The sequence below is a fragment of the Bos grunniens genome, chromosome 8 (assembly GCF_055505025.1).
Source record: "Bos grunniens cultivar Pamir isolate PY7600 chromosome 8, Bosgru_T2T1.0, whole genome shotgun sequence".
Taxonomy (NCBI): Eukaryota; Metazoa; Chordata; class Mammalia; order Artiodactyla; family Bovidae; genus Bos; species Bos grunniens.
Genome location: NC_141172.1, coordinates 99,108,555 through 99,136,026, shown reverse-complemented (window position 1 = coordinate 99,136,026; position 27,472 = coordinate 99,108,555). Strand labels below are relative to the sequence as shown.

At 43.7% G+C, this 27,472-nt stretch overlaps 1 protein-coding gene and 1 long non-coding RNA gene across 11 annotated transcripts in view; one reads left to right on the top strand and one right to left on the bottom strand.

Moving 5' to 3' along the window:
- The window catches only part of PALM2AKAP2 (PALM2 and AKAP2 fusion), a 522,805-nt gene that overhangs the window by 191,737 nt on the left and 303,596 nt on the right, over positions 1-27,472 (bottom strand). The window lies entirely within an intron of this gene.
- Positions 37-26,115, top strand: LOC147367781 (uncharacterized). Its single transcript, XR_015132112.1, has 2 exons — positions 37-12,526; positions 13,030-26,115. It is a non-coding gene; the product is annotated as an uncharacterized LOC147367781 (long non-coding RNA).

Sequence of the window (27,472 nt, the reverse complement as noted above, 5' to 3'; positions counted from 1 at the left end):
CAACAAACGTCGGTCTAGTCAAGGCTATGGTTTTTTTTTTTCCAGTAGTCATGTATGGATGTGAGAATTGGACTATAAAGAAAGCTGAGCACCAAAGAATTGATGCTTTTGAACTGTGGTGTTGGAGAATACTCTTGAGAGTCCCTTGGACTGCAAGGTGACCCAACCAGTCCATCCTATAGGAAATCAGTCCTGAATATTCCTTAGAAGGACTGATGCTGAAGCTGAAACTCCAATACTTTGGCCACCTCATGTGAAGAACTGACTCATTGGAAAATACCCTGATGCTGGGAAAGATTGAAGGTTGGAGGAGAACGGATGACAGAGGAGGAGATGGTTGGATGGCATCACCGACTCAATGGACATAAGTTTGAGTAAACTCTGGGAGTTGGTGATGGACAGGGAGGCTTGGCGTGCTGTAGTCCATGGGGTAGCAAAGAGTTGGACCCGACTGAACTGAACTGATGACCAAGAGAATTGACCGTGCAGCCTTACAGGAGGAAAATACTTCCTACCCTACTAATGCAAAGCTGGGTCACATGATTTGCCTTGGCCAATGGAATACAACCTATACATGCCACATCAAAGCACGCACTTTAAGAGCCATTGATGTTCTGTTATTCCTTTTTCCCACAGTCATGAAAATAGCTTGTGCTTTATAGAGGCTGCTCCTTCTCTCTCGGTCCTAGAATGATGACACTTGGACCAGAGCTGCATATCAGCCCCACAGCTGATATAATGCATAAGTGAGAAAGAAACCTTTGGTGGGGCTGCCTGTTACAGCAGCATGATACAAAGAGAAAGCTGACTGATACACAATGTCTGGCACAAAGCATGAGTTTACTAAAATTCTGTGGGATGAACATGGAGAAAGCAATGGAACCCCACTCCAGTAGTCTTGCTTGGAAAATCCCATGGATGGAGGAGCCTGATAGGCTGCAGTCCATGGGGTCGCTAAGAGTCAGACATGACTGAGTGACTTCACTTTCACCTTTCACTTTCATGCCTTGGAGAAGGAAATGGCAACCCACTCCAGTGTTCTTGCCTGGAGAATCCCAGGGACGGCGGAGCCTAGAGGGCTGCCATCTATGGGGTCACACAGAGTTGGACACGACTGAAGTGACTTAGCAGCAGCAGCAGCAGTGGGATGAACAAACACATACCAGATCAACTGCTCCAGCACTTTGGGTTCGTTTGGGTGTGATATTTAATCACCAGAATAAATTCAAGTGGCATTTTCTGGCATAGAAAGAATTTATATATATATATATATATATATATATATTTTATGGGATGCAAAGCTGACCCTTTCTATTAGGGCACGACAATACCTGCAGCCTAGAAACCTTATCCAGGGTCTCTTTCACACTATTCATTCCAACGAATAGTAGTTTTTATTTACTGAGTCTTTTAGCTGATGTTTATCAAGTCCTTCTTGGACAGCAATGTTCCAAGTCTGGTTTTACAGCCTGTATGCATGTTACCTTGTTTGATCGTCACCATTCTGTTGTGAGATATGGACATACAGGAAGAGCACATGGTGCCTGGGTGAGGTCACGTCGCGAGCCTCCTCTCCCCACGGCACCATGCCAGAATTGGCAATGATTAGCATCTTTGTGGCACTCCTAGACCGGCAGTTGGTCATATGTACCCCTCTTGGCTTCCTCTTCACTACGCCCCTAGCAGGGGAGGTGCTAACGTTACCCACATTATACAGATGAGGAAATTGAGGCTTTGAAAAGTGACAAGCACGCCAAAGGTCATTCAGCCATGCCGCCGCAGCGCTGGGAAATCAGATGCACCTGACTTCAGAGCACTAAGCCCTGTGCCAGGCTGTCCACTCTGTTCACCCACAAACCATGGTCCCTTCTGCCTCCATTTCCAGACCAAAGAAGCTCCACCCTCAGCTGGCACAGTCCTTCAGTTGGGAGCCACGGTTGCCCCTACACCATCAGATTGCTCGGAAAATACCCGTGACTAAGAAGGAAAGAGAAATGTGGTGCTGGGACACTCGGCGCAGGGTTTTCATTTCCTCTTCTGGTCTGCACCTACATTTGGCTGAAGGGAAGCCTGCTGACCTTACACTTGCAGGTGGGGACTCACCAATGACTTCAACCCTGTGAACATTTATTTATATGCTGGGCCCTGCATAAAGCATTGATGCTATTCAGAGGTGTTCCAGATGTGGCCCCTTGTCCTTAAAAAAGGAACAGACATGCAAATAGTTTGCCAGCTCACAAGGCCTTCTGAAGTACAGAAGAGAGAATGATTAGATGCAGAGGAGACAGATGAACTCTGGCTGAGTATCGGGTGCATGGAAGCCTGGCTTGGTTGACTGAGTCATCTTTAAACAGGTAGGCTGAGAAGGGCCTCTGGGAGGACCGCCAGGCTCAGGGCAGGGCAGTACGGCTGGGCAGGAAAGCGGATGGTGGATCCTTTACCTAGAAACCCAGGTTGGAACCAGACTGGGGTCTAGATTGAGAAGATCTGGTCTTACACTTGGTAAAGATTTATCTTGAGTTCCAGTCTTAAACACCTTGACCAGCAAGGCCTCATACCTGAGAGGCAACTCAAGTGTTTCTTGAATGTGCTGGGCTTTAAGACAAAAGCCTGGAAAGGCCTGAGGCCTGAAAAACACGAATCCCACAGATCAGTACAGAGGACCAACAGATGCCCACTCCCTGCCCACTTTCTGTAATGAAAAGTTAAGAATGGATTCACGTGGCTACCAGACGCTCAGCATGGAGCAGAAGATTCGTTCATTCACCGAATAGATATTTAGTGAGCACCTACGATGTGCCAGGCAAGGTTCTAAGCATTTGGGAAATGTCAGGGAATAAAAATCCCTGCTCTTCTGAAGCTTTAATTTGAGAGAAGCCCTTAAAAAATTATTTATTGAAGTTTAGTTGATTTACAATGATTTAAAATGTGTTAATTTCAAGTATACAGCACAGTGAGTCAGTTATATATGTATATACATGAGATGAGATGGTTGGATGGCATCACTGACTCAGTGGACATGAACTTGGGCAAACTCCGGGAGATAGTGAGGGAGGCCTGGCCTGCTGCAGTCCATGGGGTCACAAAGAGTTGGACATGACTTGGTGACTAAATACCACCACACATACTCTTTTTCAGATTCTTTTCCATTATAGATTATTATAAGGTATTAAATATACTTCCCTTTGATATATAGTAGGTCCTTATCGTTTATGGAGGAAACCTCTTAAAAACAGCATGCAGCCATTACTATTTTCCAGGCATAAGTCTATATGATCACCCACTTACTAACCCATCCAGTATTCACAACCACCCTATGAGATTGTACTGTTATCCGAATTGTACAGACGGGCAGCTGAGGCTCAGAGCTGTGACCTGACCCCAGGTCAAGGCTGTCAGCATGCTCTGGAGATGGCTCCAGACCCCTAACCTGCCTGCGTGTCCGCAGTAGAAGCAGTTGTAAAGGAGGCTGAATTTTAGTTTCTTGGCTCACTGGTAAATGGCTGGGCCTACTTCTAGCTTCTACCTGCACCCCTTACAGAGTCCACACTTGACAAAGCTCCACATTTTTGGGGGTGAGGAGACCCCACCCCTGCTTTTAATCCCTCTAAGGCAGTGATCCTCAAAGTGTGTGACCCACTAATTTTCGCTCCTCCATGAGTGGTTATTCCTCTGTGATGAGATCAGTCTAGAAATCCAGAGAAATGTTTAGAAACTTTCATAGCAATTTGTTGAATCTAATTAGAAAAAGTTGGTACCTATATTCTCCTGACCTTTTTATTCCATTTCATTTTTTTTAATAAAAAAAAATTATGCAAGTATTGTTCTGAGATGAATTGGAAATTTAAAGAGAAGAAAATAAAATCTGACCCATTGCCACAGCTGGTTAGAGAAGCATTGTTCTCGGGGAGTTCAAGTTCCCCGGGGCTGGGTGGATTGCATCTCTGAGAACAGAGAGACCCTATTGGCAAGGTCCAGGAAACATCTGGGTGGGTACTTCCTATGTGTCACTCTCCTTTCCAGTTGCAGCAGGTGGGTGAGTTTTGTGTTCTATTGCTGGGGGCAGAGGAGGGACTGTGGGAGAAGCTGCTTTTGGTCAGTGGTCCTTCGGGTCTTTTGCAAAAGCCGAAATTCACGAAGGAGATGACGCTAGGCCTGGGCGGTGGTGCTGGGGTGGTGGGGTGTACTTTCCTCCCGGAGCTGGAGCTGGAGGAGAGGTCAGTTTAGCCGCAATGGGGAGGGAGGAGAGAGATGACAGATCACAGAGGAGAGAGATCACAGGATGCTGATGCTGTGTGTACACAGGGAACCTGGATGCTGAGTCCCAGGGCTCCCAACCTCTGCCTCGTTCTTGTCCCCAGGCCTGGCTCAGGAGCCATGCAGACTTTAGCCCCACAGGGACTGTAAGGGCCAGAACACCAGACAGAAGTGAGGACCAGGGATGGTGGGCCTGTACCCCAGTGAGCATGGCACCTTGGCAGGAGTCTGAAAATGGACTCCCAAGAATGCCCGGGATGGGGTGTCTGCCAGGCCAGTAGCACTGAGACTCAGAGTCCCCCATCATTTGATTAAATTAAGTGTTATTTCTTGCATAGGAGTTTGTGGACCAATATTGTTACCTGCTACCCTTTGGGGAATGAATTTAGGAATGACAGTGGATGGGAAAGATGCTAGCATGGGGGTGGGGGAGGGGATATTAAATGAGATCAGGCTCAGAGGCCCAGATGTGGGGAAGCAGAGGGTGTGGAGGGAGCCACAAGCTGTCCTCTCCGACCCAGACCTCAGCAGTGGAGCTGTCTGGCCTTTGCGACCAGCATCCCTTCTGCCTGGAATACTCTCCACGTGGTTGCTCTTCTAGTTTTTCAAGTGTCAGCTGAAGGTCTCATTTTTCTGGGAGGGGTGTGTGTGTGTGTGTGGGTGGGTGTGTATGATGAGGGGAGTGGCGTACAGGGCAGAAGCGTCAGGTCACAGGGCCTTGTGATTTGCAATCCTCCCACTGTTCAGTTGCTTTTCCGTCACCGTTTTCTCTTAGCCCCTAATTCCCCGAGTGTCCTTCTAGCTGTGTCAAGCTCCAGAGTTTTGTAGCCAGGATAGGAACCGGGTCTAGGGCCACTCTCCGAAAACCTGGGAATCTTGTTCTGTCACTGGAGGAAATCCTGAGATTCCTCTTGTGAAGACAGATGGCCGGCCACAGACAGCCTTTCCTCCCAGGCGTTTGAAAGTGAAACGCAGCTGCCCAGGCAGCCCAGCCAGAGATTCACACCTGCAGCCCCCGCGGCCGCCCCCCTCCAGTGCCCTTGCACCGACTGACTTCACATGCAGTCTCCAGGATTCAGGGGGTGGGGATCTGGGTAAGAGGGGTGGATGCTGAAGGCCAGACGAAGAGCTGGAGGCTCCTTTTTCACGAATCTGCATTGCCCACCCCAGCGAGGACACCATCACACCTGCCAGGTTAGCTGAAAGACAAACATCTGTCTTGGCAGAGTCCTTATGGTTTCCTGTTGCTGATCTGCCTAGAAATCCCCAGAGGAAACCTTCACCTCAGAGGTTTGGTCCCTTTGACTCTTCTGAGGCTATAAACAGGAAGTGGAGAGAGCAGCTTAGGAGTAAGATAGCCTAAGAATCAAAATAGCCGCTGTTGATCTTCATTGTCTCCTGCAATTCCAGTTTCAGTTTCTATTTAGTGGAAGAGTGAGGTTTCCCAGCAAATCTAGGTCTCCCACAGCCCCCTGCCCCCTGACCCACAGCATAGACCATACCCCAGGGCCACAGGGGTCTCTGCGCAGACCCAGGAGTCTCTCCCTCCTTGGGAGCACTGCCCCTAAGACCAAGCCTGGGAAAGGCTGCCAGAATTCCAGACCCCACAGTCTAGGTCCTAACCATCTTCCCATTTATTCATTCATTCATTCATCCAATAAATATGAACTGGGTCCTCTCTATGTGCCAAATGCTGTGCCAGACCACTGCACTGGGACTATCACAGAGCAAAGAGCCAAGTCTGTGATTTCAGGAAGCTAATAGTCTAGTGATGGAGACGGATACACACATGTCCCTGCCTACTGCAGGAAGAGCCCCGTTTGGCCCACCAGGCACTTCAAACTCATGAATTTAAACACAACCATGTCAGCTTTCCCTAGGACACTCATCCTCAGCTCTCTGTTCCTGCCAGAACTTCCTTAAGCAAGGAAGCAAAACCCCTGAGGGGTTTTAAGACAGAGCTCCAAATCCTTTGGTATTTCTCCCTTCAAGACATGGAGCCCTCCTCTGTGTATGGACTAGCTTTCATGACTCACTTTTTTTTTTTTTTTTTTTTTGTCCTTGAATATTTTAATGTTTAGGCATCCAGTCATTTGGCTTCATCACTCAGGACCATTATTAGTCGCCTGCACTTTTGTTTTGGATCAGTGATGACTCCTCTGCCCAATGTGAAATGTGTCCACCCTTTCTCTGGATTTCTTATTCAACAACAAATTACCAACAATCATTTGAGTCACAGGCACTTTGCTGGGCTCATTCACATACTTTTCAGATCTCCAAAGAAGAAAAACCTTTTACAAGGTGTAGAAATGGAGGCCAAAGTACAATGCTATGCATGGGAGTTTCCTGCCCAGTGAAGGGTAGAGTTGGGATTTCAGCCCTGGCATTTTAAATCTAAGACCAGTGCAACCCTCATGGACACAGCTTCTTTTCATTTCAAAATACATATTGGGTCACTTTTTCTTTCATTTCTATTTTGTGAGAACATTTAAGATCTAGTCTCTTAACAACTTTCAGGTATATAACTATTTTTGGATTATATACTCTCTCTACATATATAATGGCTTCCCAGGTGGCTCAGTGGTAAAGAATACACCTGCCACTGCAGGAGACTCAGGAGAAGCAAGTTCAATTCCTGGGCTGGGAAGATCCCCTAGAGGAGGGCATGACAACTCACTCCAATATTCTTGCCAGGAAAATCCCATGGACAGAGGAGCCTGGCAGGCTACAGTCCATGGCTGAGCACACACACACTCGCAAATGTATATAATAATCATTTCCTATAATCACCATGCTGTGTGCCAGAGCCCGACTTGCTTCTAAAGACTAGAAAGTGGCAGAAGTGACACTGAGTGACTTTAGGCTACGTTAGAAAAGGTGACACAGCTTCAGCCTGGCTCTCTCTCTGGGGATACCTGTTTTTGGAACCCAGCTACTGGACTGTGAAGAGCCCCGTGCCACTTGCAGAGGTCACAGGTAAAATTCTGGCTGACAGCCCCAGTTTGAGGTCCCAGGGCACGGCAAAGCAGGAGGGAGCTTCAAGATGAGTAAGCCCCAGCTACCATAAGATCCTGAGCAAGAACCGCACAGCTGAATTGAGTGAGACAATAGTAACAATAACAAAGACAATAATGGCGGTAATATTAACAAATACTTGTTTTAGTTTTAAGCTACTAGCTTTGGGTGATTTGTACTACAGCAGTGGAGAAGGCAATGGCACCCCACTCCAGTACTCTTGCCTGGAAAATCCCATGGACGGAGGAGCCTGGTAGGCTGCAGTCCATGGGGTTGCGAACAGTCGGACACGACTGAGCGACTTCCCTTTCACTTTTCACTTTCATGCATTGGAGAAGGAAATGGCAACCCACTCTGGTGTTCTTGCCTGGAGAATTCCAGGGACCGGGGAGCCTGGTGGGCTGCCGTCTATGGGGTCACACAGAGTTGGACACGACTGAAGTGACTTAGCAGCAGCAGCAGCAGTGGATAACCAAAACAGTCCTCGGTCCTGGAAACGTCGATGGACCTCGATTCCTTTACAGCCTTGCTGCTCAGCATGGCCAGTGGGCCAGCAACATGGGACCATCTGGGGCCCTGTTAGAAATGCAGAATCTAGGACCTTCCCTGGGCTTCCCAGGTGGTACAAGTGGTAAAGAACCCACCTGAAATGTGGGAAACCCGGGTTCAATCCCTGGGTTGGGAAGATCCCCTGAAGGATCCACTCCAGTATTCTTGCCTGGAGAATCCCATGGACAGAGGAGCCTGGCGGGCTACAGTCCATAGGGTTGCAAAGAGTAGGACACGACTGAAGCCACTTAGCATGCAGGCAAGGACCCTGTCCCCTACCTCCTGAACCCCAAACTGCCTTTTCACAAGATTACCAAATGTTTCACAGGCATGCAGGAGTTTAAGTAATCTAGCTCTGCAATATCTCTTTTTGAAGGATATTATTTTGAAGCAATGCTTAAAAAATGAAAATACAAAAAATAACATAACCCACTCTAGCATACCTACCACCTAGAGCTGACAGATAATAGTAAGCATATATTCTGTACTGAACGCTATTTTAACTACAAATATTAACTCATCCAACCTTCATGACAGCCTCGTGAGAGAGATGCTGCTAGATCACTCATCCCTATGTTATAGATGAGGAAACCAAGGACAAATGATTAGGGGAGGTACTCAAAGGTCATGCAACTTGTAAGCAACAGAGCTGGTGTCTGAATGCCCTGGCTTCAGGGCTAAGTTATTCTTTTTTAGACACTGAACACTCTGCCTCCTCCTCCCTGTCCCCCTGTATGTTAAGTCTATCAGATCTCCCTTGATCAGACCGCTAATTCATCCCTTCCTTTTTGCATGACAGTCATCCTACTTTATCTAGCAGTGGCCCCTAACTGGCCTTCCTGTCTCATTCTCTGTCTCTAGGTGTTCATTTGGCAAACTGTGGCTCTGACCAGAAATCTTCGATCTTTCCCCCCAGGATTGTTCAGAGGAAGGCCCACAAACTCCTATAACAACCAGATAGGTCAGGTCAATGAGGGACACAGCTGTCGTGTAAGACATTGGGGAGGGACACAGCTATAGAGTAAGATGTTGGGGATTGCAGCCAGGCTCACCCCGGATGTTTTCGAGCCTGGGAGCAAGCACACAAATAGAGGCCCACATTCAAACTGTCTCAGTACTTAAAAGTTGGAAATCAAGCTCAAAATTAGTAAAGAAACTGCATTCTCTCCTCCTAAGTTGGCAAATACACTTCATACTGACTCTGAAGGTCAAGTTCATGTGTTCTCAGGTTCCTAGGAGTGCCCTGTTGAGACTTAGAGGTGCCCAGTGAGATCCTCTGGCCTGTTATGCATGGTCCCTTTTCTCCTTACTCCCCGCCTTTGTCCTGCAACTCTAGGGGCATTGCAGCCAGGGCTGGACAGCCCAGCCTGAACATCAAAGTTCTATCCACACACACTGTGCCCCCAACACAATCTGCTTTCCCTTGGTACACCCCTCAGCCATAGGGAAGGGGCCCATGGAAGTGAGCTTGGCCCTTTTGGCAGAGAATTCTGAGTCCTGGTATCTAAAGCACAGCCTAGAGACGAGGGGTGGTACAGGCCAGTCCCCTGGGCCTCAAAATGTCTCCCCTCATGGGAAAGGGTTTAACCAGAGCAAGGCCTTATTAAAACCAAGGGCTCAGGACAAGGACTCCCCTCGATTGGGTCTAAGGTGGTACCAATCACGCCTCATCCAAAGGAGGTAACTGGCCTCATCTCCAGCTGATTCTTGCCTCCTGGGAACGTCCAGTATGGCTAGATCTTCTGCTTTTTCAAGAGGAGAAGAAGAAATTGTGGAATTTGTTGGTTGTAAATTCAAATTTAAACCAAACCAAACAAAATATCTTTGTATGAGTCAATAAAATAAAGGCCAAACACAATACAGCCACAGGCCTGGTCCTGAACTCTCAGTTGCAACTTCTTCCTTGAGGAACACCCTGTCCCCCAACACTGGCCTCAAGCCACTTCTTCCGCTGCACATCCTCCCACTCGTTGGGCGCCTTTGTTCCACCAAAACAGAGGAGCAGACAGCCTCCACTTCCCCCCATGGGCTCTTTGATCAACAAGTTCCTTCTGCCTTGAATGCCCTCCCAGGCTCTCATCCTTGCGTACTGACAACCACACTCATTCTTTAAGGGCAAATGCAAACCCAACTCCTTCAGGTTGTCTGCCTTGATGACTCCTGGAATTCTGGATCAGGAGACCAGAGAATGAACTCTGGCTCTGAGTTTTAGACAAGTCACCAGTGCTCTGAACCTCCTATGTAAAATAGGGGCACATTTCTACTGATCTCGAAGAGCTACTTCTTAAAAAAATTAGTAAGTTATATTAAAAAGTGTAGTACAGTTCAGGGTATTTCCTCAGTGTTCAGCAAATGCTAGGAGAATAGGAAATTTGAGTAACTGCAAACGTTTTTTGTAAAGTATTAGGCAATTCTGGGGGCTTCTCAGTGGCACAGTGGTAAAGGATCTGTCTTCCAATGCAGGAGACACAAGAGGTGTGGGTTCGATCCCTGGGTCAGGAAAATCCACAGGAGTGGGAGTAGCACATGGAGTATTCTTGCCTGGAAAATTCCTTATACAGAGGAGCCTGTTGGGCTACAGACCATGGGGTCTCAAAGAGCTGGACACAACTGAGCACAAGCACAGAGTATGAGACAGTTTTTTAAGTTTCAGTGGGCCATATGGCTTCCTTCCCTAGACAGTGTATAAATACATGGGCAGAGATGAATTCTAATAAAACTTTATTTACAAAAACGGACAAAGGGCCGGATTTGCTCCCCAGGAATAATGGTTCCTGATCCCTGTTTCTTACCATTCCTAGGGTTTGCTCTCTAATTCTCAAGGCTGTAGTTACTACTCCTACCAACAGCTAATAGTTTAACTCTGCTTGTGATTTCCAGGCAGTGTCCAAAAACACTTCACAAGAGATGTAATGCTCATCACCACTTTATGTATAAAGGAACAGAGGGACAAAGAAGTGGCAGCTGGGCTCAGAACTCTGAGCCCCCGTGCACCATGGGTTCAGGTCCCGGGCAGCACCTCCACTGTCTCGTGTGAGTTTCTTGATGGTTGTTGGATGAACGTACATCTGCAAAGGTCTTTAAGTCACCCTCCTCCCTCTCGTGTGCTGTCCATGGTAATTATAACTACTGAACACCCCCAACAATGCATCTTCTCTGGCGACAACTGTGAGCAGCAGGCAAATGGCACAAGCCAAGAGCCAATGTCCTCTGTTGAGTCTCTAGCTGGCTAAGAAGTACCGGGTCTGAGAATGTTCTGCTTTCTGTCTAATTCTTCCTTTTTACTGAGTGCCCGTAGTGATATGGAACTAATTATAAATGGCAAAGAAAAAAGGAAGTGATTTGATGTGATGGTGGACTGTCCATAGCCCTCTGACTCGTATCAGTCTATCTGGAGAAAGGGCTCTCGCTGTGCCTGGAGTGCTGTGTCTACAACACTGTGTCCGTATCCCAGGAACTGCCAAAGGATCAATGGAAGGAAAGGCCAGTCTTGGGTGTAGGGATGCTGACCAAGCAGAGATGCCCATCTGCATGTTGGAGGTAGTGTGACCATACACTTTACCATCCCAGCTGTAACACTACTGAGAATGAGGCTGGGAAAACACATCCAAAGTGGGACATATGGTCACTCTGGTCGAAGAAAGATTTCTAATTGGCCACTGGTGAATGTTTTGTGCCGGGCAATACCTATGTCCTAGAACAAAGAGCAACTGGCCCTACTGCTCATTCTGGTCCTTTTTCTCAGTGATGACACCATGACCCATTCATTCATACCCTGTGATTATTACTGTGCTAAACTGGAGGAAAATCAAGGAAAAACAGGCCTGGTTCCTAGGAGTATGTCTTGGTTATTGGTTCTAAAGAGTTAGTCTGTAGTCCTTAGAGTTAAAATTGGCTCTTGCAACCTGACACACTACAGCAAGTCTACTATGGGTTTAATGCTTTGTTTGTAATGTAAGTTTCTGGGTGATTTTCACCTACGTGTTTTAAAGAATTTACATACTACTTAAGCATGTCTATGCCTAAGCATGTACAGTGGGCACATCGTGCAATGCACAACTCAAAGAGCACCATTCACACCATCCTCTATGTGAATGGAGCCCTCTAGGATTATGCAGTGAGCAATCTGAACGACCATACACAGTAGTCCTGCTGGGAAACTCTAGTCCCATTTTCTATCAGCCCGAACCGGTGTACTGCAGCAGCCTAATCCTTACAGAGCTGGACATCCTCAGGATGATGTGACTGTCTGCTTGCCCAGCCACTGCTAAAGTACTAAGCCCTCACTCACCTACATACCCTTGTCCTGCGAGGCACAAGAAAACTATTTTGTCTGTGCTCTGCTTTAAACTTTTCTGGAAACTGCTGATTTAAGTTCAGTCTCTCCTCTTGCCTGAAAAGAGAAGACCCATGGCTGTCAGCACAATACCAAGCTTCTTTCTTACTGACCAGGAGAGGAAAACTAAAACAAAAATTCTCCCCATTTTTTTTTTTTTTTAACAAAGACTCCTGCCCCGTGCTTCCCACTGAGATTTGGGAGCCAAGAATTAGTTGGCATTAAATCTTCATTTGTGTTTTCAACCCACAGTCAGTAAGTCTGTGTCTCAAGATGAAATCAACAGATTTCAAGAGAAGAAATGCTAATCCTGATCCATTTCTGGAGCTAGAAAATGAGTCTTTGGCTACGTGAATACAGAAGGCCCAGGTAAAGGCACGGCCACGTAGATGGACACAGGAGTTCAGAGGAAGGCTGGCAATGAGGGGCCAGAGGCAGGTGCAGGGGGCAGAATGAGACGAAGGCATTCCAGCTGGGTTGAGCTCGATGACCAAGACTTCCCAAATGTGGGGAGGAAACGGCCTATCTAGGTGTGTCTGAAACAGTATGAGTAAAGCTGGGTGAGAATGTGGCCAGTGGAGGGTGGTGGAGGACTCCTTTGGTAAAAATGCAAATTTATGTTAGTAAGCAAGGGGACCCAAAGTTTGGTGGAGAACAGAGATGGAGGAGAAGATGTCACATTTTAGCAAATTTTGAATTTCAGAGAGAAGGATTCTAGAAGGAAAGGGTAAAGGGGGAATTCTCTGTTTTATTCAGCTGGGAGCTGGGTGCCTTGGTGATGATGAATGTTTCTATATATGCAATGAAGGATTTCATTACCCAGCCACGGCTTCAGGAAATAATCTGAGAATTCTTACTTCTCCTTTGGGCAGCCAGAAAGGGGAATTCTCTCCTGGGACATGAAAAGACTTCAAACCAAACTGTCCTCAGCCAAGCTTCAGCCAACGAAACTTGTTGAACTGGAACTTCCTTGACTGGCTTTTAATCTATTGCTTCTGAAGCTCTTTGCATCAACACCAATCTGCCTGTGCTTAAACAGTCTTTGGTATACTGTAGAACACAAAGGCTAAGAGCCTGTGCCCTAAGAGACAGAGTTGTCAAGGAGCAGAACTTGGTTATTGATTTCAAATCCTATTACACTGGACACTCAGCTTTGGAGCACAAGAGAAGGCGTTCCTAATTCACCCAGAGCGAAGCACCGTCATTCTGTTGCTCCAATCCTTAAGGTTCCCATGAAGAAACCATCTAGAAGAGATAGGCAGTGGTATGTATCTGCTGCCCTCAACTCCCTGTAGATTCCAGGTGTGTCTTTACCAATCCTCCAGAGTTTTCTGGATCCGGAAAGAGAGGGGCACATGGATGTCAGGCCCCTGATAAGGCCAGTCTGTTTATATTTTTTAAATGGAATCCAAATTCTTCTTTTCAACCATGATGAACCATTCAGTTCAGTTCAGTTCAGTCGCTCAGTCGTGTCCAACTCTTTGCAACTCCATGAATCACAGCACGCCAGGCCTCCCTGTCCTTCACCAACTCCCGGGGTTCACTCAGACTCACATCCATTGAGTCAGTGATGCCATCCAACCATCTCATCCTCTGTCGTCCCCTTCTCCTCCTGCCCCCAATCCCTCCCAGCATCAGAGTCTTTTCCAATGAGTCAACTCTTCGCATGAGGTGGCCAAAGTACTGGAGTTTCAGCTTTAGCATCATTCCTTCCAGAGAAATCCCAGGGCTGATCTCCTTTAGAATGGACTGGTTGGATCTCCTTGCAGTCCAAATAAGTCTTGGTAAATCAGGTATCTGCCCACTGAATTTCACACACAGGAAAATGGCTACTGGTTTTCCACTGGGCTTGGAAAGGCCCTGGAGCAAGGCGGTGATGGGGGATTTGCCCAGGGACTCCTAGGGCCAGGCCAGGGCTGCAGAGGATTGTCTATGTGTTGGCTTTTAAAGGCCAGGGATTTTGGCATCTTTTAGAAAAAACACTTCCGGACACGACTGAAGCGACTTAGCAGCAGCAGCAGCAGCAGTTTGATGTTTTTTTCTTTTCTTTCATTATAGAGAAATGTCTTTGATGTTGACATCCACCTAGAATGTCACTCACAGTCCTCTTAACAGTCATCCAGTAAAATTACTCATTTTTTACATGAAAAAGTTGGGGCCAAAAGAGGAAAAAGGATTTCTTCTAAGTCACATAGTAAATGGCATATCTAGGAGAGAGCCCAGACCCGGGTCCCTCACACTCCAAATGCCAATTCTATCATCTCATGTTTTTATTGTTTTAAAAACAGACCCAAGAACTTAGAATTCAGGGGTTTGGTTGATAATTATTAGTAGTATTGTGTTGTACATTTTACAAGCTGAATTGCTCAAACAAATGGGAGAAAGAGAAATAAACATTCAGAAATCTATGCTAGATTGAGGCCTCTAGTTTCATTTCATTTTTTTCTTGACTTAATTTCTCTATTTTTCTCAGCTGCCTTTTCTCCCTACAACCTTCCTCACTTTTCTTTTGTAATGAGAGAGAAAGGAGAAAGGAAAAGCAGAAAGAAAAGACTTTAAAACATTCCCAGTAGGATTCCTACAGTATAGGTATTATTCTCCTTTCATGAAAGGAGAGGAAACTAAGACTTGTTGAACTGAAGTAACTTGCCCCCAAATAGGAGAAGGCAATGGCACCCCACTCCAATACTCTTGCCTGGAAAATCCCATGGATGGAGGAGCCTGGTAGGCTGCAGTCCACGTGGTCGCTAAGAGTTGGGCACGACTGAGCGACTTCACTTTCACTTTTCACTTTCATGCTTTGGAGAAGGAAATGGCAACCCACTCCAGTGTTCTTGCCTGGAGAATTCCAGGGACAGAGGAGCCTAGTGGGCTGCCATCTATGGGGTTGCACAGAGTCGGACATGACTGAAGCGACTTGGCGGCAGCAACAGCAGCAGCAGCCCCCAAATCACCAAGCTGACCAGTGACAGACTTGGGACTTGATTTTGATTCAGATGCCAAAGCATACTTTTTTTTTTTTTGCTTGGTTTGCAGAGTTGAGACAAGGATTCCAGCCTGGACCACTCCTGCCTGCTCTGGGATCTTTTGTGCTGTGGTTTCCAACCCTAACTGCCCATGAGAATCACTTGGAGCCCTTTAATAAATGCCCCAGGCCTCATCCATACCAATTAGATCGGAATCTCTGAAGTGGGGCCCTAGTATAATTATATTTTTAAGAAGATGTTCCAGTAATGTGCAGCAAACAAGAAATGAGGACCAGAGAACATGGTGCTTTCTGAGAGGATTAATGAACTTTTTGAGGTCAATTCATCCTACAGTTGGGAGAGTACCTTGTGTCAAAAGCAGACTCATTCAATAGAGAAGAAAAGAGAAGAAGGGAAGAGGGAAAAGGGCAGGGCAGGGGAGGGATGGGAAAGGAAGGGAAAAGAAAAAGAAAGTTAAGATGTCCACGAGTGATTCTTTCTCCATTAAGTTCTGCTCATTCTCCAGTGCTCAGTCAGTTTTGCAGCCTCCATCGACTACATCCCTGACTCAACAAGAGTTAATCAAGAGGTCTGCTGAGCAGGAGTGGGCTTACTAGAGCTCAGGAGAGGTACTGAAGCTGAAGGCCAGAATGCCTTACGGCGGAGGCAGCCACTGGGCCCATGTACTTGTCTATTGCATCACTTTCCTGCTCTATCTGGAAATTCACATCTGATTGTGCAACTTCACTCAAGTAAGGCAGAAGGAGCCCAATTAGATCTGATCCCTATCAGTGCAAAACTGCTTATGCCGGAGACAGCTCTAACTGGAACAGATGTTACTTTTGTTTGTTTAAATGATGGAGAGCTTTCCTGGAGAGTTTTAAGTTTGCTGCTGATGTGTTCAATTCATTCCTTGTAAAAGGAATGGCGTGATGGGCACCTGGTAAAACAGAAAGAATCTGAGGTCATCCCAACTTGGGCTTGAATTCCAGCTCTGTGCCTCTGCTCTTATTTCCTGTTGCTTTGAACAAGTCACTTTGTATTTCTCATCCTAATCTTCAAAATGAGAAACTGGGATTTTTTAAGGGAATGCAATGAAGGAAGGCAGTGCTTCCAAAATTTTAGGGGGTATATGTGCTGTATCACTTCAGCCATGTTGGACTCTTTGCAACCCTATGGACTGTAGCCAACCAGGCTCCTCTGTCCCTGGGACTGTCCAGGCAAGAATACCAGAGTGGGGTGCCATGCCCTCCAAAGGAGTATATAAGATGGCATTAAACAACACTGAACCACACAGTGAGACAATGATTATGGTTTTCACTATCTTTCATGCCATCTGATTATATCAAACAGATGGGGGTATAGTCTCTAATCTGGCTATTCCTCTCTTTAACAATGAAAGAGTTGGTCTCAGGTAACTGTATATGTTATTAGGCAACTGTGTGCAGCTGAAACTTAATAATGCTGATTTATTGTTTCAACAGTTGCTTTTATGGCATGTGCTACCTACTTGGAAGTGAAAGCATTAGTTGCTCAGACGTGTCCAACTCTTTGCAGCCGCATGGACTATAGCCTGAGAGGCTCCTCTGTCCATGGGATTCTCCAGGCAAGAATACTGGAGTGGGTTGCCATGACCTTCTTCAGGGGATCTTCCTGACCCAGGGATCGAACCCAGGTCTCCTGCATTGTAGGCAGATTCTTTACTTATCATAGGGTGACAAAGTTACCTTTTAAGTAAAAAAAAAGTGGTTAAAAGAGTAAATGATGGTTCACAGGTGGTACACACAGAGGACAGAAATAAGGTGATACCAAAAGTCCAAGTTTAGGAAAAACTGAGCTAAAGTATGAGACAGCATCTCATATCATGCCTCTGAATAGAGTAAGATTTAGTCAGTCTTCCAGAGAAAGAAGACATGACTGAATTGCTCCTTGTACTCTGATTTGAAATAAGCTCTTTAAGAGAAAGAATATGAGTCTGCATATTCTGACGGATGAACAATTCACACTGGCTATACGATTTATGTCACCTCTGGGTTGTTCTTGGGTTGACTTAAGAATCCTGGCCTTAAAAGGGTAAGTCTGCTGCTCATATTTTCTATACTTGGTGACTCTGAAGTGGGAAAAAAAAAAGTTGGAAAATGTAATTTATCATCTTATATTAAAAAGAAAATACACTGATTTTTGATGACAAGCTCTGAGAGAAAAGATCCATATTTCATCAGGTCTTTGAAATGTCAAATTTTCTACTGATTATTACGCTTAGTAAGATAAGAAAGTGAAAGTTAAAGACTATTACTATTCTGTGACCACATGATCTCAGGAGCACAATAAGAGACTAAGGATTAGGAGGGAAAAGAAAATCACATTTAAACTTAAACACATATGGCCTTTGCATCTTGTTACTTTTTCCTAGGAAGGGATACAAAACCCCAGAAATAGTCAATAGTTGTTGACTACAACAATTTTTATTTTTCATGAATGCAACTATCAACCATAAGACATGATACCACAAAGTTCTGAAAACGTGACATGATTCATTTAGCCTAAGAAACAGAGAGTAGAATAATCTATATACTAGAAGTTGTCATAGGAAATGAATTTTTTCTTTCCTCTTGAGTGGTAAATGAGTTCACCAGCCTTGGGATAATCTATTATTATAAAGTCACGTGGGTCCTTCTGGTAAAAAGCACAAGCATCAAATTCTGATATTGGCTTTCTGCTTATGGGCTGTTCAAAATTTTTAAATGCTTCCATCAAATTCAAATCCAAACCTAGTGCAAAACCTTATTTTTCCAAAGGAGTTCAGAAGTTCAACTCTGATTCTGGCTCTGCCATCTCCCTTTAGGTAAGTCTTATCTGGGAACCAGCCATAAAATGAGTAGGTTATGGTAGATTCCCTACCATACATCAACAGGTGCCAGGCAGGTAATATACGCAAAGGAAACTGGCCAAGAGTAAGGTAATAGGAAGTAGGGGTGGGGATGGTGAGCAAGAGAGTGTGACTCCTCTGAAGGAGGCAGCCACCATCAGATCCAGGTACTTGTCAGCCAGGAAAAGAGGCCCACGGTTGACAGACCCTCTGAAATGTCAAGAGAAGCTGGAAATCCATCGCTGAAATCACACTCCTCTTAATTTATTATTATTATTATTGGCAGTGAATTAAAAATGGTTTTAAAACATGATGCAGGCAAAACCAACGTAACCACAGGTTATAACCAACATAACCACAGATTCAGCTGGTGGCTAACCATTTAGTGACTTCTGCATTAGATGATCAACCTGAGCTCTCATAGCCTTAAGTTCTAAATAGCAAAGTTAGGCTTTTGTGTGATGTCCATATAGTGGAGGATTTGACACTGTTTGAGAAAAATGGAAGAGGATCTGGGTTGTTGGGGAGACAGTGTGTTCTACCGGTGGTTGCAGAAGGCTGATACAGCAAGAGGTATTGCACAGTGCCATAGAACACTGTTCCTCTAAGCTCTTACAACAGGGGCAAAATAATAACAACATTAACAACAACAACAAAACCTCCTTTGCTTGTTTGAAAATGGACACGCCACTCCTAGATTTTAAATATTGTTCATCCTTTTTATGAATGGGGAAGGAAAAATGTCAAGCAGAACAAGAGGACTCCAAACAACCAGGTAGACAAACAGATAAGCCTGACTGCTTTCCTTTAGGGAAGGAAGTGCTGCACAGACACCTCCCATCCTCCAGAGGGCAGTGTTATTACTGAGCCGTTGCTTGAGTAAAGGTACAAAGTAAGGACTGGTGCCATTTATGTCTTTTTTTTTTTTTTTTGCATAGATGGCTCTGTTATCCAAATCCTTCTGTATCCAGTTTCAGCTGTATCCCCACACCACTCTAATAACAAGAGCTTTCTGTGTGGAAGAGAGCTGAGCCTGAAACTTGTTCCCCAACCTCCATTCTAACTTTTAGCTCTATATTGAGCAACATCCTTACTGTCTCCTTGACTCAGTTTCCTCATGCATTAAGGAGAATATTAGCAATGTCTACCTCAAAAGGTCGATGTTACATTAAAGGAAATCCTATCTATCCAGAGGAAATGCCTAGTTTTAAGTACAGAACAATGTTCCCTTCCAAAGTTCTTTCCTCATCTAAATTCCTCCTGCTATAGAGTTTATCTGCTAATCTTTTGCCCTCCATGATGGGAAATGATCTCTGATCTAAAAGAATTATTAGGTTGAATTATATGGAACTGTCACCATTCCACATTATTGATTTATTAAATGGCGACTTCATATGGTTCAATATAATATGTCACAAACCCAGTGGTGGAAAAGCAGCTTCCTTTTCATACTGGTTCTGAAACACATCTGAACAGCTTATTATGTTTACATTTGAGAAAAGTAGAGGAACAGACACTTTCTCATCACAAGTAAACTTCATTCGTTATCCACTTCCTGCTTACAGAGTGCTTTGTGTAAATATAACTTCCCTTAATTCACAGCAACACTGGGGAATGGATATCAGCACACTACTCAGCATGTCACTGTGGATATGCCCTGGAGTTAGGGGTGTATAACGGTCCACCGTGGTTCCAGCCTTTTGTTTAACAAGTTTTTCAATTAACAAAAAGAATAATGTCAAGAAACCCTTGCCATTCACTGTGGAAGATAGACTAGATAAGATGTGGTTCCACAAACACTGGGATCAAATGCATAGATGCCCGGGGACCACACAGATCTCATATGCCCGGTGCGCTTCCGACAAGGACAAAAGGTCCTTGCGCTTCTTTAACTTCTATTGGCTGAAACTCTTGTTAATTTCAGCTTGGTAGTCTGAGGCACCATTCCAGTTTCAATCCTGAGTTACTTTCCAGGCATAAAGACACACACAAAAAAACAAAAAAATACCCAGAAAAATCTACCACAAAACCCAACAGATGAGAACAATGAATTTCGTTTATTTCATAGCCTCAAAGAAAACAACTGTGACAATTCTGCAGGTGTCATCAGGCCTGTCCTTTGTTCATTCTTTCATGCAATAACTTTTTAACTTTTCAGTGAGTTCCTACTATGTGCCAGGCTCTGTCTGAGGCCAGGGTCAGCAAACTACCTGCCTGAGGGCCTATTCTGGCTCCCAGTCTGTTTTGGTAAATAAAGTTCATGCAACATAGCTACACTCATTCACTTACACGTTGTGTATGGCTGCTTCCTGGTGGAGCTGAGTAGTTGTGATGAAAATCATGTGACCCACAAAGCCAGAGTATTTACTCTCTTGCCATTGACATGAATAGTTTGCTGACTCTATTCTAAAGAAAGAGGATATAGCATTAAAGAAGAGAAACAAAGTCCCCAGGTATCTTAAGAGGCTCCTGTTTAGAAGACTGCTGGATGAACACTTACTACTTAAACTAAGGGGCAGACCGAGCTTGACCCATGGGATCAAAGTCAGTGCCATTGCTGAGGGCTTATAAGGAACAAGAACAGGGGTGACAGGTGTGGCGACAGATGTGCAAGAAGGGGTTAGAGAGAGGATTAGTTAATGTGGAAACCAGCTGGAACAGGCAGGCCCCGGGATTCCCACTGAGAGGTCCCCAAACACATGGCTGGGTTAGATGGAGTATGTATCAGAATCACCTGGAGACATCACTAAACAGGCAGGCTACTGGGCCCCACCCCAGAATCTAGACTTGAGTCCCTGAGGTGTGGCTAAGCTTCTACATTCTTAGCAGATGCCACCGGGTGATGCTGAAGCAGGTTTAGGTTTGAAAAGCACTGGATTAGTGTGGAGTTTTAGTGAATGGTTGGAGGTGCTCCCCACGAGGTCTGGCCTGAAGTCTGCTCGTGGCAGGTGAGAAGGGGGAAAGAATGTGGGCACAGACACACAGAGGTAGATGCAGTGAAAAGGCAGTTTATTGTCTATTAACACTGTACAGAGGAACAGAGAGAAGCTACAAGTACAGCATCGGCTGTTGCTGGCAGTGTTATTTCTGAAGTCAGCTTTTGTTTTGTTTTTCATCTGAAGGAGACAGAACAGTCAAAGTACACTTCAGGTTACAAAGTACAGCAGCTAGTCCAGCAAGTCTAGTTCAGAGTAAGCACGACAGTCTCCCGCCCCACCCATCCCACCCCCAACCAACCACAAAATGGATATATTTACAGAGATGTCACTCACCACGAGTGAGCTGCTAAAGCTGAACATTCCAATCAACAACCTACATTCACTGAAAAGCTGCAGCAGACACAACATTTTCTCGAACCCCTGTGTGATGGGATTAAGTCAGGAGCTTGAGAGGAGGAATGAATGCTCCAGGACTCCACCAAGGAGAGAACGCTTTCCAATTACCAGAGTGGGATGTCACAGAATTGGAGTTGGAGCTGCACATAGAATAGTTGAGATCAGGCATTGCCCGGTGGCCTCTTTGTACATAAAGACATGTTGCACAACCGAGTGACTGGATGTCTCCCTGACCACCTCATCTTGAAACTGAGAGGGTCCCATAGTAACAAGAGGCTAAGGGCACACTGGCTCTCCCTACCACTCTCAGGCAGTTACACAGCTCTTTCATTTTTGAAGTTGTTGTCATGACAGCACGGTTCACAGATGGACTTGAGTTGGGCCTGTTGGAGGGATTCTGACAATGGAAAAACTAAAATGATTTGTCTGGGAACCAGAGGGGTTATTTTTCTTGGAAAGGAGAGTGTTTAGGACCCTGCCTTATTGGAAAAAATGGATCTTGGTCTTTTAGGGTAGCAGAAAATGACTCCATCCTAGGAAAGGATGCTTCCTGGGAGAAGAGTCTAAGAGGAGAAGGGAGCAGATGCTGAGGCTTGACCTCTGACCCCTGGTGTGAGTCAGAGGAACAGGTGTGAGTGAAGATATTCATGAGCCTGAGTATGACTGTGACGGGAACTCAAGAACTTTGGTAGAAAATTAAGGAAAAAATCTAAGAACTCTAAAAATTCATTATCTCCTTTGTGGATGGATAAGAATAATCCTTTCCAGTCTCTACTTAACTCTGGAAATAAGATGCAGCCTCGTTGATATTTACAAGGCCAATAACATTTGGTAGTTTCATACTGTTGGTTTATACATTCATGTATATTGTGTACATTATGCAGATGGCCAGATGCCTCTGACTCACCATTTCACATAAATAACTCAAATGTACCATAGTATTATAAGTGGTCCCTTAACCTCACAAGTCGCAATTACTCCTTAAATATGTGAAAGAGTTAGACTTTGATAATTGCTGGGCTTGGCTTTCATTTAAAACAGCTATCTCCTTCCAAAAGATCATTCTACATTATTAAAGGTGTGGCCCAGAGAGCTATCAAGCTGTATAACAGGTTATCTAATGACAGGTAGAAAGTTTGATCGTACAACCTAGATCTGCTGGTGTAGGGGCAGGTCACAGGACCTCTGCTCATGCCTCCCAAGGTCTGGGCTAGTGTTACAGAACTCACTAGAAAGTTACCTTAATGGAATAGAGAAATAACTCAGTCAATCAAGGGTGTTTTCAAAGTCAAGCTTCATAACTCATCTAGATTTCATTATAAAAATATTTTTCCTTAAAAAAATAAACATAAACTATTCCATTTCTATAACCACTCCCTATTCCCCTCTATACCACGCCACTCATCTTAGACTGCAATGAATGGCACACCCCTCAGGGAAGGCTCAATCACAACATGTGAGCCCACCTCATTCACTTTGCTTTTTGAGGCTCTGCCGACTGTGCTTAGAAACAGGCGCCCAGATCTAGGTAGGGGGTCCACAAGTTCACCTCCCTTAAGATGGGAAGGACTGCAGGAGGTCACACCTTGCATGAGACCCACCCCAGGAATGTCAGAGTGGGAGAGTGCAGGCTCAGATGGGAAACGAGGAAGTGTTTGATTAGCAGACAGGCAGAAGCAATGCCCAAGCTCCGCCTACTTTATTCCCCCTGGGTCAGAACTGCAAGGTTCTGCCTCAGGCTCCTGGGAGGAAATTCACAGCTCTAAAGAATGGCTGGGCAGGGGTGGGGAAGAGAATGTTGTGCTCATACAGCTTTGGAATACAACCTGTGATTTTGAAAGGACAGAAAAGAACATAAACAGCGATGCTAAGGCAAACTTTCAAATGGCACATCAGAACTCATTTTTTTTGTCATTCATTTTGTTAACATCACAAGGCAGATACATTCTGTAAACATATATACCATACAGTACATTAACCATAGGAACACAAAAGCCACCCTGTCATTCATTTCTTTCTGTGTTTCTGTTCTTTTACTCCAGAAGGACTGCCTGAAGTCTAGAGGGAATTTTGTAGTTCATGAGATGTACTTTTCTTTTGATAAAAATGCAATGACTTGCAAAAAATAGCCCCAGGTGACTAGTAAGAGGCAATATGGGGAAAAGATGAACCTGTAGAAACTTAGAAAATAGTCACAAAATATAAAAAAGTCATTAATTTCAGGAAACATTTTGTTTCCCTGCTTAGTAAAAGAGAGCACTGAAAATTCTTTTATAAAAGTTAAGGCTGCCCAGATCTTTGATGCAGAAAGTCTGTGGTCCCCCCAAAATACACATGGTATTTTCACACTGACAGCAAGTTTTTTGTGTACAGTTCAGACCTTTTAGACTGGAGTGGAGAGGGGACACAGAGGCCTATTTAAGTCATATAAAAATTAAGGGGTGGTAGGATGAGGCTGATCCAAGGATTCCCCAGGGAAATTACCCCTGGAAACTTTCAGGATGTAATTTTTATTCTAGCCTTTCTATATTCAAATAATAAGTATTTTGGTTTCTATTAAAATGGGGATTATATTATGGAGTTTGCTGAAGCTATGAAAATATAGATATATAACAGCATTGTGCTCCTCATAAAAGATGGACTTTTCTTTTTCCCAAGAAAATGCAGGGAAGTTTTCCTGATAAGACCAGAAGAGGTCTTCACAATGAAGATGAACTGGTCCCAGGAATCCAAGATCTCATCCTGCTCATTACTTGGAGTTGTTTTGTGATATACACCATCATTCCATGTATGTGCTGGGTCATAATAATACTATCCAGTAACACAAGAGGTGCTTTCTGGTTCCTCATAATCAAGGTTCCTATACCTTGATTAATAAATTGAGGAGCTTCTAAAAGATTACATATCTACAGAGTTTCTGAAACTTATCTTTTAACCATGCTGAGAATTCTTGGTTTCAATGATGAATGTGCACACTGCAAAAGTACAACATAAAACTGTTTTTGCCTTGGAATGCTTTTTGTTGTAAACAAAGTAAAATTGCAGGAGATGAGAATATTCCCACAAGGTATGGGCCCTTTGGTGGGCTGAGCTCCACAAGTGGGTCTGGTAACAGAGATGGCTAAGCTTCTAGATTTTAAGCGAGAGCAAAAGTAAGTCCTCCATGCATATTTTGCCTGTGTTCGTCTGTGTTTTACACTGACAGAGTTATTTTTTTTTTTAAAGGAAGAACTGATTTAGTGATTCAGTTTTTGCCTCTATCACCGTATTCCCGCCACCTCTTTTGCTACTCACTGGTTCACTGGCATTAAATAAATGGTCATCATCAAGGGTGTTCTATGATCCCTTGAAATGAAATTCTGAACGAAGTGAAAAGAAATAAGCTGTTTTCAGACTTGGCCTCAACATTTTGCTCCAGAGATGATACTGTATCTCTAGGAAATTATATAGAGATATCTCCCCCCTTTTAAAAAAACTTACCCCTAACCAAATAAAAGTTTCCTTGCATTTAGGAAAAACACATTTATCACCAGAAAAAGTAAAATGGACTAGGTGAGAATCAGAAGCCGATACGCGTCATTAACATTTCAGAGTCAAATCAAATCAACTCTAGAATTTGTTTGTATTTTCTGAAAGCCTTTGGATAGTTTTAGGAAACCATGATTGGGGTTTGGCCAGAAAGGAATTCCTAATGTCTTGTCCTCTTTACTCTCAATATTAAATGATATCACTGGACACTGTCAAATCACTTTTAGAGGCAACTAATGTTGCTTATATAAGGAAAATAATATAATTGTAAGTAAATAAAGCACAGACTGAAAAAAGAAAATCCCCTTTCTTTTGTCCTATTGCACATCAAAGGGAAAACAAAAGTCAAGGGTATACAAGTCACCATGATTTTTCAGGATATGCAAGATTTATGTTTACCATTTTAACTCTAAAAGAATCTTTTAATTTCATGCCATTGAGAATCTATTTATAAGTAAATGAAATGTCCCTCCTTTCCCTCTTCCCATTTAAAAGGGTTCTATGATTTGGAAAGAAAGTCCAACTATGACCTCAAAAATGACCATGGTTTTATATTGATAGCTTTCTTACTGATTCTCTAATTAGTCTGGTAATGCAGATCAACACCCTGAATTTTTGAAGGGCGTGATGCCATACATCATGAAGTTTGTACAGAGACAATGCCAGCACCAGCAGGAAAGGTAGAATGTTGACAGTCACAATTCTGTTTATATATTCACTATGAAAGACAGTTCCTTTTTGCTATAGATGCGATTATAGGTCTCATCCCATTAAAGAACTGGCTGACTCTGAATCCCCCACTGTGACAGGAAAACAAGGCAAGCTATACAAATATATATGCCATATTCAAACACATCTTCATTTTTTGTGGCCACACATCATTTTTCATAAAGGTAACACGTCTTACTTGAAAAACCACTTAAATCATAAGTTTCCCTAGTAAAAGCAGAGAATGAGTTTTAATTCATATAATCTGCTAATCCCTATACTAATTATTGATAAATGAGAGCACAGAATATCACTGGTCTGTTAGATCTCATGTGTGGTGTTGTAGTGAGAGGTACAGAAACTTTTCTTCATGAAAAACTAACTCACTGATGGGAGCTTAGGTCAGATCAGGGAATTATCTGTCCTGAGAGACTCTGGTTCTGTTTATCAAACAACACGCCCAAGGCTAAATTCTATCATTCCATTCACTAACTGTGCTTTTAAAAACTCATACTGAATAATCTTCATCCTCAAGTGAAGGAAAAAGAAAAAGATATGGGAAACGTTTAGATTATTTCTTTCTAAATAAATTATTAAAATCAGAGATTGTCCAAAACATTGAAGCTGCTTTCTTTTTCTATACAGATAGGTTTCTCTGGCTTGTCTTCTTCTAACTTTTTAAATGATGCTTAAACAAGCATTTACTGAGGAGCGTGAAGCTGAAAGTGGTGAGGTTTATAGGCAGCAAAACCAGATATTATTTCTAGATAATTGAGCAGTTTTATTAAAAAAACAGCTGCTTTGCTGAACCTGAGATTTAGAGAGAATTCCCTCAGCTGTTCAAAATCAAGCCATGGATGGAATCACCTTAGAAAGTAGAACTTAGCTCATTATTTTTTTCCTTTTTAAACTTTTTTTGGTTTACATATTGGTGATAAAATGACTTATTTTGTGCTCGTTAAATGTAATTGTTTGAAAACTAAAAAATATTGTTTTTCCCCCTGCTAACTGGAATAAGTACAATTTCAAGCCAATATATTAAAAATAATCAATTTAGCACTAAAAAAGCTATTTAGGACAAATTGAGTTGGTTCTGTAATAAAATTCTCTCCAGGCCACTTTGCTTTTGCCTCCTCTCAACACTCTTCACAGAAGTAGAACTTGATCTAGTACATCTTATCACATATTTTTTAAAATTAGGTTCTATGGAACATGGATAAATTTGTGAATTATCTGCAACAATACTAAGAACATTTGGCAAAAAACTTAAAAGATATATTTGTTTTAAAAGCAATTCAAATGCTACAGCTTTATTTCATTGCTCTATTATTATTTTACTATATTGCTTCCCTTTGGTTCTTTTATACCAGTGGCTATTTGCTTTGGGAGAAATGCTAAGAATTTAAAGAACTGTTCATTGTGTTCCAGATAAAAACCACCCTTGATGTTCTGGAATCTTTATAAGTTGAGGAAACGATGCTTGAAGAAGCTCAGTTATGTGCCACTCACTCCATCAGTATTTCTGGAATGAATTAAAAGTACTTAGGGTGATAAGACAGATCTTTCTTCATCTTTGAAACTTTTTTTGTCTCTCTACATTTTAAAGTTTAATTTTGCGGGGTGGATAAACCTACACGGTGAAGGTACAGGTAACATTCTCTTTTTCGTGGGGACATAAAGAAAAGAGTCCAGATGGAAAGCTCTGGAATCAACAGGGCAGGTGAATGAAGAATTAATTCAGGAACAGCACCGTCCACAATGGATGGACCGGAAGCATCCCAGCAACCACTGTAGGTCAGGAGTGTTTTACAAATATGGTCACTACAGAGAAACACCTCAAAATGACCACTTCATTGAAAATAGATTAACGGAATATATCCATGAAAAAGAAAACATTATAAAAATTGAC